This window comes from Castor canadensis, chromosome 4 (assembly GCF_047511655.1).
Source record: "Castor canadensis chromosome 4, mCasCan1.hap1v2, whole genome shotgun sequence".
NCBI lineage: Eukaryota > Metazoa > Chordata > Mammalia > Rodentia > Castoridae > Castor > Castor canadensis.
In genome coordinates, this window is record NC_133389.1 from 14200551 (window position 1) to 14215793 (window position 15243).

The following is a 15243-nucleotide window of genomic DNA, read 5'->3' on the forward strand; positions in this document are numbered from 1 at the left end:
CCAGACAGTAAATGAAATAATACAAAGATATGTAAGTAAAACTGATAATTTAATTTCAAATTTCACCCACCCCAAACAGTCATGTGTGTATTCTTCCACACATTCTTTATACTTTCAAGTATGTATTCATTATGTTTTATATGTTTATGAAAAAACAGTATTATATTATTCATCATTTGTTAGTTTTTCATTTAATATTAAATATAATATAAATCTTAGGATTCCACAAAACATTACCTTTTCATATGTACCTATTCACTCATTGAATGAAATTTTCAGCTATAACTATTATTAAGTAGAGTAAATACTCCATATGCATGTAAACATGCATTCATACAGTTCTGTTTAATCCATTGTTTCAGATTTACCATCATGGATGCTCTGTCAGAAGAAAATGGCAATTTTGCCTTGAACCTTTTGAAAAAGCTAGGTGGAAACAACTTGGAAAGCATATTTTTTTACCCTTGAGCGTCTCCTCGGCCTTGACAATGGTCTACATGGGGGTGAAGGGAGACACTGCTGCCCAGATGACTCAGGTACCTCAAACCATTTCCAACAACAGTAAATATTGCAGTAAATTTATTGATACAGAAGATCTTCTATGTTCTAAGTCCCCAAAAAATTGTTGCGCACACATCATTCTGCTAGTGGCACAGTGATGAGGATGGGACAGACCATGGTGCCACTGCCTGGTCATCATGGTGTCGGGGCTCACTCATGTGGGTGCTGCAGCAGGCAGCTGGGCTTGAACATACAAGAGAGCCTCTTGACAAGTCGGGGGCATTGCTACTGGCTGACAGTTGGGGTCTTTGTCCTTCTACTAGGAATAAGCAGTTCTTTCCATTCATCTAGAATCCTTCTATGTGGCATTTCCTAGGGCAGTTTGGACTTCCTTATGCCATGATAAGTGAGTTATAAGGGAGCAAAGTGAAGGCTGACTGGCTTTTGAAAGATTCAACTTAAATAATGACAGTTCTCCTGCCTTTTGCCAGAGCAACTCACCAAGCCAGCTTGTCCAAGGAACATGTTCAGAGACTCCAATTTTTGTTTTATGAGATAATCCAGGCTGACCTTGAAATTGCCATCCTCTTCCTCAGTGTCCCAACTGCTGGCATTATAGACGTGTTCCACACATCCCACTGTGACACCGTGTTTTGGAGCTAAGAGCCCCATGTGTATGCAGAGTTGAAATATTGTTGGCATCCAAGTTTGAAGACAAACTAAACAAATAGTGAGCATTAATGATTGGAAACATTTTATTTGTGCTGGAAAAACCATTCCCATTTACATGGATACTTAGAAAATTCTGATTTTTTCACAAAATGAGAATTTTGTCATCAGGTGGGATTTAAGTAGGACACTTATGTCCCTTCATAAATGTAGGAGGTACCCTCAAAAAGTTATGTGGTACCAATGTGACAGTGTTAAGATGTGGGGTCCTTAGGAGGTAACAGGCCACAAAGGTTTCTCCTTCATGCATGGGTGAAAGGGCTCCTGCAGTGTTTGGTTAGCTTGTCCTTCTGCAATACACCAAGTAAGGACACCGTGGTTTGTTCTTCCCTTTTGAATGCTGTCCTAATCCAGGCAATTGGACCTGATAACATCTTGATCTTGAACTTCCATTCTCCTGAACTATGACAAATAAATTTCTGTTCTTTGTGAATTATGCAGTTTCAGGTATTTTGTTACAGCAGCAAAATTTGGATTTTGACAGTGGATTTCTCATCTTCAATTAAGTCAATCATCTTTTAGGAACTAGCGAGGATCTATAAAGATCTAAGTAATGAATTTATTAATGCACCCATTTCTTTCTGAAGTTATGGAATACTGAAAATGTGTATTAATCATTGTTTTCTTTTATTTCAGACACTTTCTTTTAATCATTTCAGAGGTGAAGGTTTCCAGTTGCTTCTTGCTGAAATTAACAAAACTGGCACTCTGTACTTGCTTAGGACAGCCAACAGACTCTTTGGAGAAAAGTCTCATGACTTCCTTTCAGTAAGTCACACGTGCTTTTCACTAAGGAAATAAAGACCACCATGTGGTGGGCGGTGGGATTAAGAACGTGTGCTATGAGCTCACACAGGTGGGAATGTACTCAGGTCTCCATTCACTAACCTCACACAGCTCTGCAGTTTCAATATTTTGTCTGTCAAACGGGATTGTAGCAAATACTGTGCAGAGTTATGTGAAGCTTGAATAAAATGCTATTTTTAAAAGAACTAACACAGAGCTAGCATAATTTGGATGTCCGTCAATGAAAACTAAGAAGTGGTAAGAATGACTACTTCTAGACATCACTTTGTAAATATTGTTATTTAGTGCACTGTCACAATTATTTAACATTTTGCCAACTTAAGTAATCTGATTGGTTTTTCAGATGCTAAAAATCTTTTTAAGTTTATTTTTGGATGATTAAAAGGCATTTATTTGCTAACAATGCTTTCATGTCTTCTCCCATTTAAAAAATTATTTAAGTAATTTCTTGTTATAAGAAAATGCAAATAAAGCAGATATTATAGGAGTCCTCAATCTCTTTCCAACCCTGTTTCTACCATTACAATGTAAGAGCCTTGATGAATTTGGCATGTTTCTCTTTCACATATAGAAATTTGCTTTGTAGAATTTTTCCACATATAGTAATATTATATCATATAGATTATTTTGGAGTTTGTTTCTTTTTACTTCATAACGTGAATTAAGTTCTATTCATGTCAATATTGTGTATCTACATCACTCTTTATTTCCTCAGCTATTCCTAAGAATGGATGCACCATAATGTAGTAAAACATTCTCCCTTTGACGGGCATTGAGGAGTGTATCTAATGTGGTCATTACAAGCAGTAATGTTTTTGTACAGGAATTTGTGCCTATGTGCAGATGGTGCTCCTTAAGATGGATTTATAGAGGAACCAAGGGAACAAAGCTGTAAATTTTAATCACCAAAGCCAAATTCTTTTTCCAAATGTGGTAGACATTTCAGTTCCTGCCAGGGCATTCGTGAATCATTTCTTCCGTGAAAATTAATGTTCCCTATTGTTATCCTTTCTGAATTCCTATTGTTAATGTTAATGAAAACTTTTCTCATGTTTATAAAGCACTTAAATATTTTCTGTAGCTATATTCTGCATATATATGTATTCCTAAGGGACTATGCCCTTTTCTTGTTGATCTGTAAGAATTATTTACATGTTTGGGATATTACTGTTTACCATATGATTATATCTTTGATTTTCAAAAACTAATGGTTTCAAAACAAAGGGCATAATGTGAAGGTCATAAAGAAAAGGTCAATATAGGTAAGGCTCATATACATATATGGGTGCAAGTAAATATCTCATTTTACATACTTTTATCAGTCTTAGGTTAGTTCCCTAAATATCCAGCAAACAGCAGAAATTGACTCATTTTCTTTTTTTTTTAGATGGAAATCTTCAGGAAATAATTGGTATTTAAATTTTATTTGAATTTTGGAATATAAGGTAAACAGATGATAATTTATTTCTCATTGATATAGTGTCCTGTGGATTCAATAGGAATGTATAACTAGATGCTCATTTAGTTTCATTATGGCTCACAAAATAGTAACTTAAAATAGCAGAAAGATATATGAAATGTGTTTACAACTTGAAAAGATCATGGAGCTTTGGGGCAAGTCTTCAATATATGAATGGTTAGTTTGCTTTTCTGCCATTTTCCTTATCTGAGAGATTTGAAAACATTCTGTATCATGGTAAATGAGCAGAGCCAGCCTAATTAGCAAAGCATGAGTAATGGGAGGACGAATGAAAGGATGATGCACACAAACCAGTCACTAGAGAACCTGAGACATACAAGAATTCAATCTTGTTATCTGAAGCAGGATTGGTGATAAGAATTCCTCAGGGACCCAGTGACCCTGTGAGGTGTAGCTATTACTCCTTCTGAATATTACAGTAAAGAATCAGAGTTGTAAGGATGCTAAGCAATTCTTTGAAGGTCACCAAGTGAGTAAATCTCAGAGCCTGTGTAATGATTACTTGATCACAATTTTCTCTCTATTGCTACACTGAAATAGAAGCATAAAATCCTGTGATATAAAAACAAGAATTCAGAAAAAGGAATTAAATGATTAGCTATAAGCAATTTGAGAGAAAGTCTTGAAAATCCACTCCATAATGCACAACCAACAATTAATTATTTCAATCTATTTAATTTTTAGAGCATTTTCTTCTTTTATAATGTAGATGTTCATTAATACCATTATAATTTCATAGTATATGATAAATAAATGCATATTGTTAAACTTTTGGGACAATTAGTCATATCTAAAACATTAGGAATGTAGCCACAGGCCATATTTACTTTTTAAATTTAATTTTAAGTGTATTTAAATGAAATACGAGTATACTATGTGTTTAGTTCCGCATTCCTACAAGGCATATTCAAGTGCTCAGTAGCCACATGTGGTATCATTTTGGGCATTGCAGAGTTACAAGTTTACAATCTCAGAAATTTCTGACACAGAGGAATTGTTAGAAGTACTTTCCTTACAGATTATGGAATGACTGACAATGGTCAATTGTTTGTGGTTCTAAATTACAGATTTAGCCATAGTACTTGCTTTGTGAAGCCTCACTCAAAAATTCAATTGTTCTCAAGACTGACATGCCATGTAGATAGTACATCTCAAAGCTTTTTATGAAAAATAGACTTTTTAGGGCAGTTTTAGATTCACATAAAAATCAAATAATGAAAATAACGAATAGCACTCTCTTTCATTAATTGCTTCGCCCATCAGAGTAGTACAATATTTTCAAAAGAAGAGAATTATCTTGATACAATATCAGTTGAATCCACAATTTACATTAAAGTTCACTCATGATAAAAGTTCTATGGTAGAGGACAAAGGTATAGTGACATCCATCAAACATTAGAATTGCAGACAGAGTAAACTAAAAATTCCCTGTGCTGCACAGTTTCTGCCTATTCCCAACAGCTGGTAATCATTAATTTTTTTAACTGAGACAGGGTTTTCCTATGAAGCCCAGGCTGGTCTTGAATGCATGATCTCTGCCTAAGTTTCTAAGGTGCTGTGATTACAGGCAGACATTCACCATGGCTCACTGATCTTTTTGATGTCAATATATTTTGCCTTTTCCAGAATAATATACAGTTGGAAAAATACAGAACATAGCCTTTTCCAATTGACTTCTTATGGTTAGTAGCATTCATTTATATTTCCTTCCTGTCTTTTCCTGACTTGCTAACTCATTTCTTTTTGGTGCTTTTATTAGATTCCTTTCTGTCTCTGTGAGAAAAACAACTTAGTGGGAGGAAAATTGTATTTTGGTTAATGATTTCAGAGATTTCATTACATGGTTGCTTGATTACATTGCTTAGAGCATATAGTGAGGTCAAACTCATTGAGGCAGGAACCTGTTACAAAAGAGGCTCCTCCCCTCATGACAGACAAAAAGAAAAAAGACAGATGGAAGAAGGGACAAGACATACACCCTTCAAATATATGCTCTCTTTGATCCCTTTTCCCAACCAGGACTCACCTCCTAACATTCCATTCAGTTATGAACTCATCAATGGCTTATCCCTTCAATGAATTTAGCACATTTATGGTCCAAACACCTCTCAATAGTGCCACCACCTGGACAATAAGCCTTCAACACATAAACCTTTTGAGGTGACACTTCATATCCTGAGCCTTAACAGTATTGAGTGATACTCCATTTTCTGCACATACCACAGTTTATTTACACATTCATTTACTTGAGGGCATCTTGGTTGTTGTTAATTAGGGCAATTATGAAGAAAGCTAGTACAAATATTCAGGGTTTTTTGGGTCATTTTGTGTAAATACAAAGGAATACAATACTGGATCATATAGTAAGACATTTGTATTTTTGTAACAACCTGCCAGACTGTCTTCCAAAGTAGCCGTACCATTTTGCATTTCTACAAGCAATGAATGAAAGTTCTGTTGGTCTCAGTTTTCACCCACATGGTGCTGTCTTTGAGTTTCATTTAAAGTATTTTTAAATGTCTCTTGCAACATCTTCTTTGATACACTCCTTCTTTAGAAGTGTGTTGTTTGATCTCCAAGTGCTTAGGGATTTTTCAGCCATATTTCTCTTGTTGACTTGTAGTTAAATTACACTGTGGTTTAAGAACAGACATGCACGATTTCTTTTTTTTTTAGCTTGTTAATGTGAATTTTATGGCACAGAATAAGGTCTGTATGGGTGAGCATTGTGCATGAGCTTGAGAGGAATGTCTAATGTGCTTTCTTTGAAAGAAGTAATAGAGGATGCCAATTATATCTGGTTAATTGATGGTGGTGTTGAGTTAGTTTTGTCTTCACTGATTTTCCACCTGCTGAATCTGTCCATTCTGATACAGGGCTGATGAAGTCTCTAATTAAAACAGTGGATTCAGCTATTTCCTTCACAGTTCTGTTTATTTTTACCCCATGTACTTCATGCTTCATTATTAGATGCATGCACTTTAACAATTGCTGTGTCATTATGCAGAATTCACTGTGCCTTTTGAACTATCTCATTGATGTTTTCTACTCTTTTAAAAGATCTTGTAGTTCGTGAAAATCATTCAGTATGTACACCATTAATTTATAGCTTAAAAGTGATTTTAGTTATAGCATAAAAGAATTGGGACATCAGGTTAATCCCTTATATTTGATTACAATTTATATACGGTAAATCATAAATTTATTAATTTTTTTGTTGTTACACTATGAAGAATCAAGCTATTGGTATTAATTACTTATTCCTGTGAAATTTTACCTCTCCATTTATCCTAGCATTTTACAGATTCCTGCTGTAAATTCTACCAAGCTAAAATGGAACAGCTCAACTTTATGAAGGAGGTAGAAATATTCAGAAAACACATAAACACCTGGGTGGCTGACAAGACTGAAGATGAAAATATAATGTTTGTGTTGTTAATACTATTCCAGACAGTCAGATTTCCAGTTTTTTCAAAAAGACTGTTTGATGTGAAAAGGAATTTTTTTCCTCTTAACTATGTGAAATCTTAAAACCTGTTTTTGAAAAAAAAATGCATGCACACAGACTTTTTCTTTAGATTTATCCCCAGTTTTCTACTTTATTTTTTGTGGTACTATGGAGTGAACCCATAGACTACTCCAAGCCAGTCAAGCTCTGTATGATGAGCCTTGTTCCCAGGCCTATTCTTGCTACAAGGATCTATAATGTCTCTCAATACTCAGTACGTCTCTTTGGAAATATATCCACTTTGTTTTTCTGTTGTTCACATTAGCTAATATGCTTTTTAACATAGCATAAAATGTGGAATTAAAGATTTCTGGTTGTCTTTCTGGTATTGCCCACATTAAACCATTTATTCATATAATGTTGCAGGATACTTTGCATGTCCTTTCTTACCTAAGGTTCTGTTTTTTTATTATTCTTTTACTCACATGCGCATACATTGTTTGGGTCATATCTCCCCCCTGCCCCTCTCCCCTACCCTCTCCTCTTTTCCACACTCAGTTCCAGGCAGGTCCTGTTCTGCCTTTATTACTAGTTTTGTTGAAGAAAAGAGACAAGCCTAATAAGGAAGACAAAGCGTTTTTGCTAGTTGAGTTAAGGATAGCTAAACAGAAATATTCCTAGCATTGTTTTTGTGTACACATGTTATGACCCATGTTGATTCATCTCTAACTGATCGTTATGCTGGTTACTGATCCCCTTCTCATGATAACCTCTGTTGCTTTAAGGTTTCTGTTTTAGCTCCTCTGGTGTGGGGACATCAAACACTTTCATGTTTTGGGTTTTCTACCTATTTCTATACACCAAAATGTGCTCTCCCCTTATCATGTGATCTAAGTTCAACCACATTGCTACATTTGCCCTAGATCTAAAGTCTGCATATGAGGGAGAACATACGATTTTTGGTCTTCTGAGCTTGGCTGACCTCACGCAGAATGATGTTCTCTAGTTCCATCCATTTACCTGCAAATGATAAGATTTCATTTTTCTTCATGGCTGAGTAAAATTCCATTGTGTACAAGTACCACATTTTCTTGATCCATTTATCAATAGTGGGACATCTTGGTTGTTTCCCTAACTTGGCTATTGTGAATAGTGCTGCAATAAACATGAGTGTGCAGGTGCCTCTGGAGTAATCTGTGCTGTATTTCTTTGGGTATATCCCCAGGATTGGGATTGCTGGATCATATGGCAGGTCTATGTTGAGATTTTTAAGAAGTCTCCAAATTTTTAGCCAGAGTGGTTGCACCAGCTTGCATTCCCACCAGCAGGGGAGTAGGGTTCCTTTTTCCCCACATCTTCACCAACACATGTTGTTGGTGGTGTTTGTGATGATGGCTATTCTAACAGAGGTGAGGTGGAATCTTAGTGTGGTTTTGATCTGCATTTTTTCATGTTTTTTTGCCATTTGAATTTCTTCTTTTGAGAAAGTTCTATTAAGTTCATTTGCCCAATTTTTAATTGGTTCATTGATTTTAGGAGAGTTTAGTTGCTTAAGTTCCCTGTATATTCTGGTTATAAGTCCCTTGTCTGATATATAGCTGGCAAATATTTTCTCCCACTCTGTGGGTTATCTCTTCAGTTTAGAGACCATTTCTTTTGTTGTGCAGAAGCTTTTTAATTTTATGAAGTCCCATTTGTCTATCCTTTCTCTTAGTTGCTGGGATGCTGGGGTTGTATTGAGGAAGTCTTTGCCTATACCTAAGAGTTCCAGAGTGTTTCCTGCTCCTTCTTGTATTAACTTCAGAGTTTCAGATCTGATATTTAGGTCTTTGATCCATTTTGAGTTGATACTAGTACAGGGTGATAGAATGGATCTAGTTTTAGTTTCTTGCAGATGGATAACCACTTTTCCCAGCAACATTTGTTGAAGAGGCTGTCTTTTCTCCATCGTATGTTTTTGGCACCTTTGTCAAAAATGAGGTGGGTATAGTTGTGTGGATTCATAACTGAATCTTCTATTCTGTTCCACTGGTCTTCATGTGTGTTTTTGTGCCAGTGCCATGCTGTTTTTATTGCTATTGCTTTGAAATATAGTTTGAAGTCTGGTATTGTGATACCTCCAGCATTGCTTTTTTTCTCTGAGTATTGCCTTGGCTATTTGTGGTCTCTTGTGTTTCCAAATGAACTTTAGAGTAGATTTTTCAATCTCTGTGATGAAAGTCATTGGGATTTTGATGGTAATTGCATTAAACATGTAGTAAGGTTCTTAATTTAAACTATTCTTTGCACTAAATACAACATCTCACTTTGTTGCCAGTCCCTTTAGCTTTTTTTCTTTAAGCCATAGGCACCAACTACTCCTTTCTGTCTACAATGTTAGCAGTTTATCCTCCATCTAGTAATATGTACTCACTTGTTCTGTGTATTTTATTGAATTTCTGCCATTGTCCCTGCTTGCCATACACACTATTTGGTGTGAGTTTTAGAAGTAATGGATTTGATTTCGGGGCCTCCTTTTGGTAGGCATTTGTTCTACCATCTGAGCCATGGCTCTAGCTTTTTGCTTTTATTTTTCAGACAGGGTCTCTTGTTTTTTGCCCATGTTGGCTTTGGACATCCTAGTCTTATGCTTCCCATGGTGGTGGGAATACAGGTGTGAATCACTGAGTGCCCTGTTCTATTACACTCTATTTTTTGCCGTGTTCATACTGTGGTTAGACGACAGTCATCCTTTTCCATGGTTATATTCTGGGTTATGATAAACTTCCGTCACTTTGCCTTCTTAGTGAGAGTAACTGATCTTAGGTCTTTCCTGGTACATGCATTAACAAACACTTCTAGCGAAATGGATCTTTAATTCTTATTATAGGCAAAATTACATAGCTGCTGCCTCCATGTTCAATTGATCCATTCACTAGTCTGATTCTCGTGAATGCCATCTACTTCAAAGGGAATTGGGAGAATCAGTTGAAGAAAGAGTGGACCAAGGAAATGCCTTTTAAAACCAGTCAGGTAAGAGTTTTGCATTATCAAAAGTGGTTCTTGGTTCCTGTGCTCATATTGGCTTTAAAATATGCTTTGATCAGAAATAAAATGTCTGATTTTGTTCAGGAAACTTAATGTGTTCATGTTTCCCTTGTAGAATGAAAAAAGACCTGTGCAAATGATGTATCAGAAATCTTCTTTTAAAATGACCTATGTAAAAGAAATATTCACCAACATTCTCAAGCTTCCCTATGTTGGAGAAGAGCTGAATATGGTCATCGTGCTTCCAGATGAGAACAAAGACTTGAAAATGGTAATGAGTGTGCAAAGTTGGCCTTTTTTTCATACGAATGCTTCTTACTCTCCCTGTAGAAAAGAAACTTGCAATTTGCTTTTATTCCTGTTTTATTAATCTAATCAGACACATGCCCTTTCCCATTGTTATCATTATATACAGTGTGATGGTATTCTGATTGCTGAACACAATAAGAAAATACTCTTATTCTGGGCTCAGATGTTGCCAAATCAGGGTCAATGTTCCTGTTTTACAATTTAGCAAATTTTATTCCCTCAGTAAATTGCTTCTTCTTAAAGAAAGTAATGGCAATACCTTCCTATGTTAGTCACCTTTCTGTCGCTGTGAATTTCTATGATAAATGACTAAAAAGGGGAAAGATTTATTTTGCCCTGGATTTCAGAGGCTTCAGTTTGTAACAACTTCATTCAAGGTTTTGGGTCTGTGACAAGGTGGGACATCATGCCATAGAGCATGTGAGTGGAGCACAGCTGCTCACCTTATGGCTGGAGGGAAGTAGGGAGAAGAAGGCACAGAGAGGGAGGGGAGACATAGGGGTGGGACAAGGGACAAGATTCAGACCCCAAAGGCCTGTGCCAAGGACCTACTCTCTTCAAATAGGTACTAAATTCTAAGTTTCCACACCTTCCAATAATGCCATGAAATTATGGATCTATCAGTGGATTAGCTCATTGATGAGGTCAGAGTTCTCATTATCCAATCATTTTCCAAAAGCCTTTAATGCATGTCCTTTGGGGGGACATGTAAACCCAAACCATACATAATTTATAATGGTTACTGTAGCATGATAGGAGATGACATGTATAATGCATTCATTTCAATGTACAAAATATTCCTCTGACTAATTTTAGTGGTCTTCTCCCTAAATGTGTTAAATTGTGATTTTGTCCTTAGAAAGCAGTTACAGGATGCAAATCTCCCACAACTCTATAAAACTTTTTCAGATCTTATGAAAATTAGGTTCTGATTTTGTTGGCCTAGGATGGTACCTGAGATTGCATATGTAATTAGCTTCTAGGTGATGCTGAAGCTGTGGCCCATAGAACATACTCAAGCTTATAGAAATCAGTGAAAACTTTTAGAAAGCCATTGTTTGACTCTTTCAGAAAGTCAGTTGTTTTGGCTAAAGGGATTTTTTGGAAAAAGGGAGAATGGAGCTGAATCACAGTGGAGGATACTATGGTTTTTCAACAAAACATGGCAAGTCTGAGAAAAGGCAGTGCTGATGGAGAGAGAGGAAGGGTCAGACTGAAAAGAATTTGCTAGCTAAATAAACAGAGAAAGGTGATAGATGCATCGGGAGGAAGTGCAGATGAAAGAGAAGTCCTGCCTTGAGTTCCTTGTGGTAAGATAGAAAGAACCCCAAACTTGAAAAGGACAGTCATTCTCTTATTAATGCTGTCCAAGCTATACCTCACTTACATGTTTCTGCCTCAGGAAACAGGCTTTGCCTTGCTTTCTGGAATTTAGGATTCAAGGCAAGAAATGTAAAATCATTACCTACTTGAATGGCTTAACACTACTGTACTTTCTTCCTCATATGTGCCATCCAAACTGGCAGCCACTGGCCACACGTGAGTGCATACATTCAAATTAAGTAAAATTAAAAATTCAGTCTTCCCTTGTACTACCCATATTTCTAGCACTCAGGAGTCACATTTGATTAGCAGCTGTTCTAATAGTACAGCAGAGATGTAAAGCACTAACATCTGGGAAGAAATTCAATTGAACAACACTACTCCAGACCTAAAATGTTCAACTCTCTTCTTCTAGGTGGAAAAAGAACTCTCTTATGAGAAATTCATAGACTGGACAAGGCCACAGAAGATGTACAAAAGAGAAGTGGAAGTTTTCCTTCTTAAATTTAAACTAGAGGAAAATTATGACATGGAGAGTTGGGCATGGTAGATGCCTTTGAACAAGCCAAGGCTGACTTCTCTGGAATGTCACCTAAGAAAGGGCTGTATCTTCCAAGGCCATACACAAGGCCTTTGTTGAGGTTAGTGAGGAAGGAACAGAAGCAGCAGCTGCCACAGCTGTCATTGGAGTGAACTCAGCATTCACCTCAATGCCTGCCAGGTTTTGTGCCGACCACCACTTCCTTTTCTTTATCCAGCACAGTGAAACCAATGTTATTCTCTTCTGTGACCAATTTTCCTCTCCTTAAGGAAATAATATTATGCTTTGCATACAACCTTTCTCCTTTCTCTTGCTGACCTGCTTTTGCTCTGACACCTTACAATGTGCCTATTTCCCAAATTGGACTTATCAGTGTAGTGGTGGCAAAGTAAACATTAGGGGACTCATTCTGAAATTTCTTATTTGTGTGTATGTGTGTTTCCATGTAAATATTTTCTAGAGACTGCATTTATCACCCTCCATGGGTATTTTGGTCATTTTAGTGATAGTGTCACTGGCTACCTAGCAAACCTCTCTGCTTGGTTCTAAGTGTTGTTCACACCACCATGACTTCCACAAATGTGCATTTCAAATTTCAGAGCTGTTTTGTTTCTCTACTTTCTGCACGGTGCCTCTCTTTATTCTGTGGTTTTTTCTTGTCTCAGGAACATAAGAAAGGATCATTCTTCTTCTTTTCTCTTTGATTGCATTGACTTCTTGAGCAACTTCTAATGAGAAAGTAGAGAGTGAAATGAAGATCTGGGAGGAGATGTGCAGGTAGGCACTGAATTCCACAGAAGGCACCTCCATTCCCAAGCTCCTGCCAGTTCCTCAGAAGTCAGCAGAGAGGCTCAGAGACCAGTGAACTCTGACCAGTGAGAAATCAATTAAATTTCCCTCTTGTGTTTCTGTTCATTGTCCCTTGGAACTATTTGTTGGAACTACTGGGCCACAAGTCTGTTCAAATATACAGCCGTCTACTTTCTCAGAAATGTGTACATTGCTGTTTTTTGGTATAGATGGTCAGATATATTCTGTTCACAGTAATGTGGTTTTAGGCCATCATCCTGAGTACACATCAGACCTCTATATTTCATTCCAATATTAAAAGTAAAATTAGAGCTTGGTAGTCATTTTTGTGATTTGTTGACATACAATTGTGATGTTCAGCAATGGGGATCAGTGGTTAGATTGATGGGAAGCACTGAGATTTTTCCTCAGAGGCAGCCCTGAACCCCTGGCAGTCAGTAGGCTTTCTGGTACCCTTAAACTTCATTGACACACACTTATTTTCATCCAGCAGCTGGTTCACTTTTCTCTTGATATACAATGTCACAGACTGGTCCTTCGTACCCAGGTTACCATTTTAGCCATGGGGAGAGAATGGGACTGAGGCTTATTAGGAAACACTGATATTCACTGTGGTGGCTGGGGCTGGAATATTTTGAGCTCTAGGCCAGCCTGGACTACTCAGAAAAATTCAGTTTCTAAAAAACAAAAGAAACAAACAAAAATGAACAACAAAAGTAGCAACCCACATTGTATGTGTGCTGAGAAGAAACAGACAGCATTTTAGATTGCTGGGTTTGGTACTATCATTCTTTTCCCTTTCTCCAAAGCAGTTGAATTTGGAAAGAAGACTCAAGAGTTGAAGAAACATTGGTGAATTCTATAGCTTAAAGAATGACTCAAAATTTGAAAGCAATAAAGCAAATTTTTTTGTGCTACTGGGTTTGAACTCAGGGCCTCATGCTCATAGTCACACCTCTATTCCTAAAACCAATAAAGGAAAAACATCAGCAAATTTAACTACATAAAATCTGTATGCTAAAATCAATATGAGTAAATTCTAACATGAAATCAATAATAATGTGGGAGTAAATATTTGCAGCATGTATTACAGACAAAGGATTAATTAATCCTTTGTCATAATATAAGAAAGTACTCTCATGCATCAGGAAGAAACACAATCCCATGGGAAAAAAAAATCATGAACATCACAGTAAAAAAAATCATATCAAAAGCAAAACAAAACTGAAAAAGAGGAGTGGTCTTTTCTTTTATTTCTTTTATTCATATGTGCATACAATGTTTGGGTCATTTCTCCCCCCTTCTCCCTCCCTTATTCCACCTCCTCCTTCTCCCCCCACCCCCTTGCTACCAGGCAGAAGCTATTTTGCTCTTATCTCTAATTTTGTAGTAGAGAGAGTTAAAGCAATAATAGGAAGGACCAAGGGTTTTTTCTAGTTGAGATAAGGATAGCTACACAGGGAGTTTACTTGCAATGCTTTCCTGTACATATGCGTTACATTCTAAATTAATTCTTCTCTAACTAACCTTTTCTCTAGTTCCTGGTCCCCTTCTCCTATTCAAGTTTCTGCATTAGTTCCTTTGCATTGAGGACATCAAATGCTATCTTACTTTTGGGGGGTTTCTTGCCTATCCCCATACTGCCCTTGTGTGCTGGACTTTCTCAATGGAACCCCAGCAGCTCAGCAACTAAGAAATAGCATAGACAAATGGGACTTCATAAAACTAAAAAGCTTCTGCTCAACAAATGAAATGGTCTCTAAACTGAAGAGAACACCCACAGAGTGGGAGAAAATATTTGCCAGCTACACATCAGACAAATGACTGATAACCAGAATATATAGGGAACACAAAAGACTAAACTCTCCCAAAATTAATGAACCAATAAAGAAATGGGCAAGTGAACTTAACAGAACTTTCTCAAAAGAGGAGTGGTCTTTAAATACATGAAAAGATGCTCAATCTCATCATGTAAAGAAAACACTTCTCATCTATCAGATTGTAAGAATCACTTGACAGTAACTTTGTTAGCAAGGCTATGAAGAAAGAAATATTCAAATAATGTTAGTGAAAGGAACTTGAAAACAACCCAAATTATACCTGTATTTATATATCAACCTAGAAATCTCATTCCAGGAATAAGATTAGCAAATACTCTACAGATACACAACAGTGTTCAATACACCTTATCCTTAGGCTTAGAGGAGATGAGGGACATTTCAGTTATATCTCAGTTGTGTTCTGTCAGATAAAATAAACATATAAGTT

The 15243-nt window shown here is 36.7% G+C and overlaps 1 pseudogene; it reads left to right on the plus strand.

Moving 5' to 3' along the window:
- Positions 1–372: 372 nt before the first annotated feature.
- On the plus strand, positions 373–12433 carry LOC109697069 (serpin B6-like; annotated as a pseudogene).
- The last annotated feature ends 2810 nt before the right edge of the window (positions 12434–15243 follow it).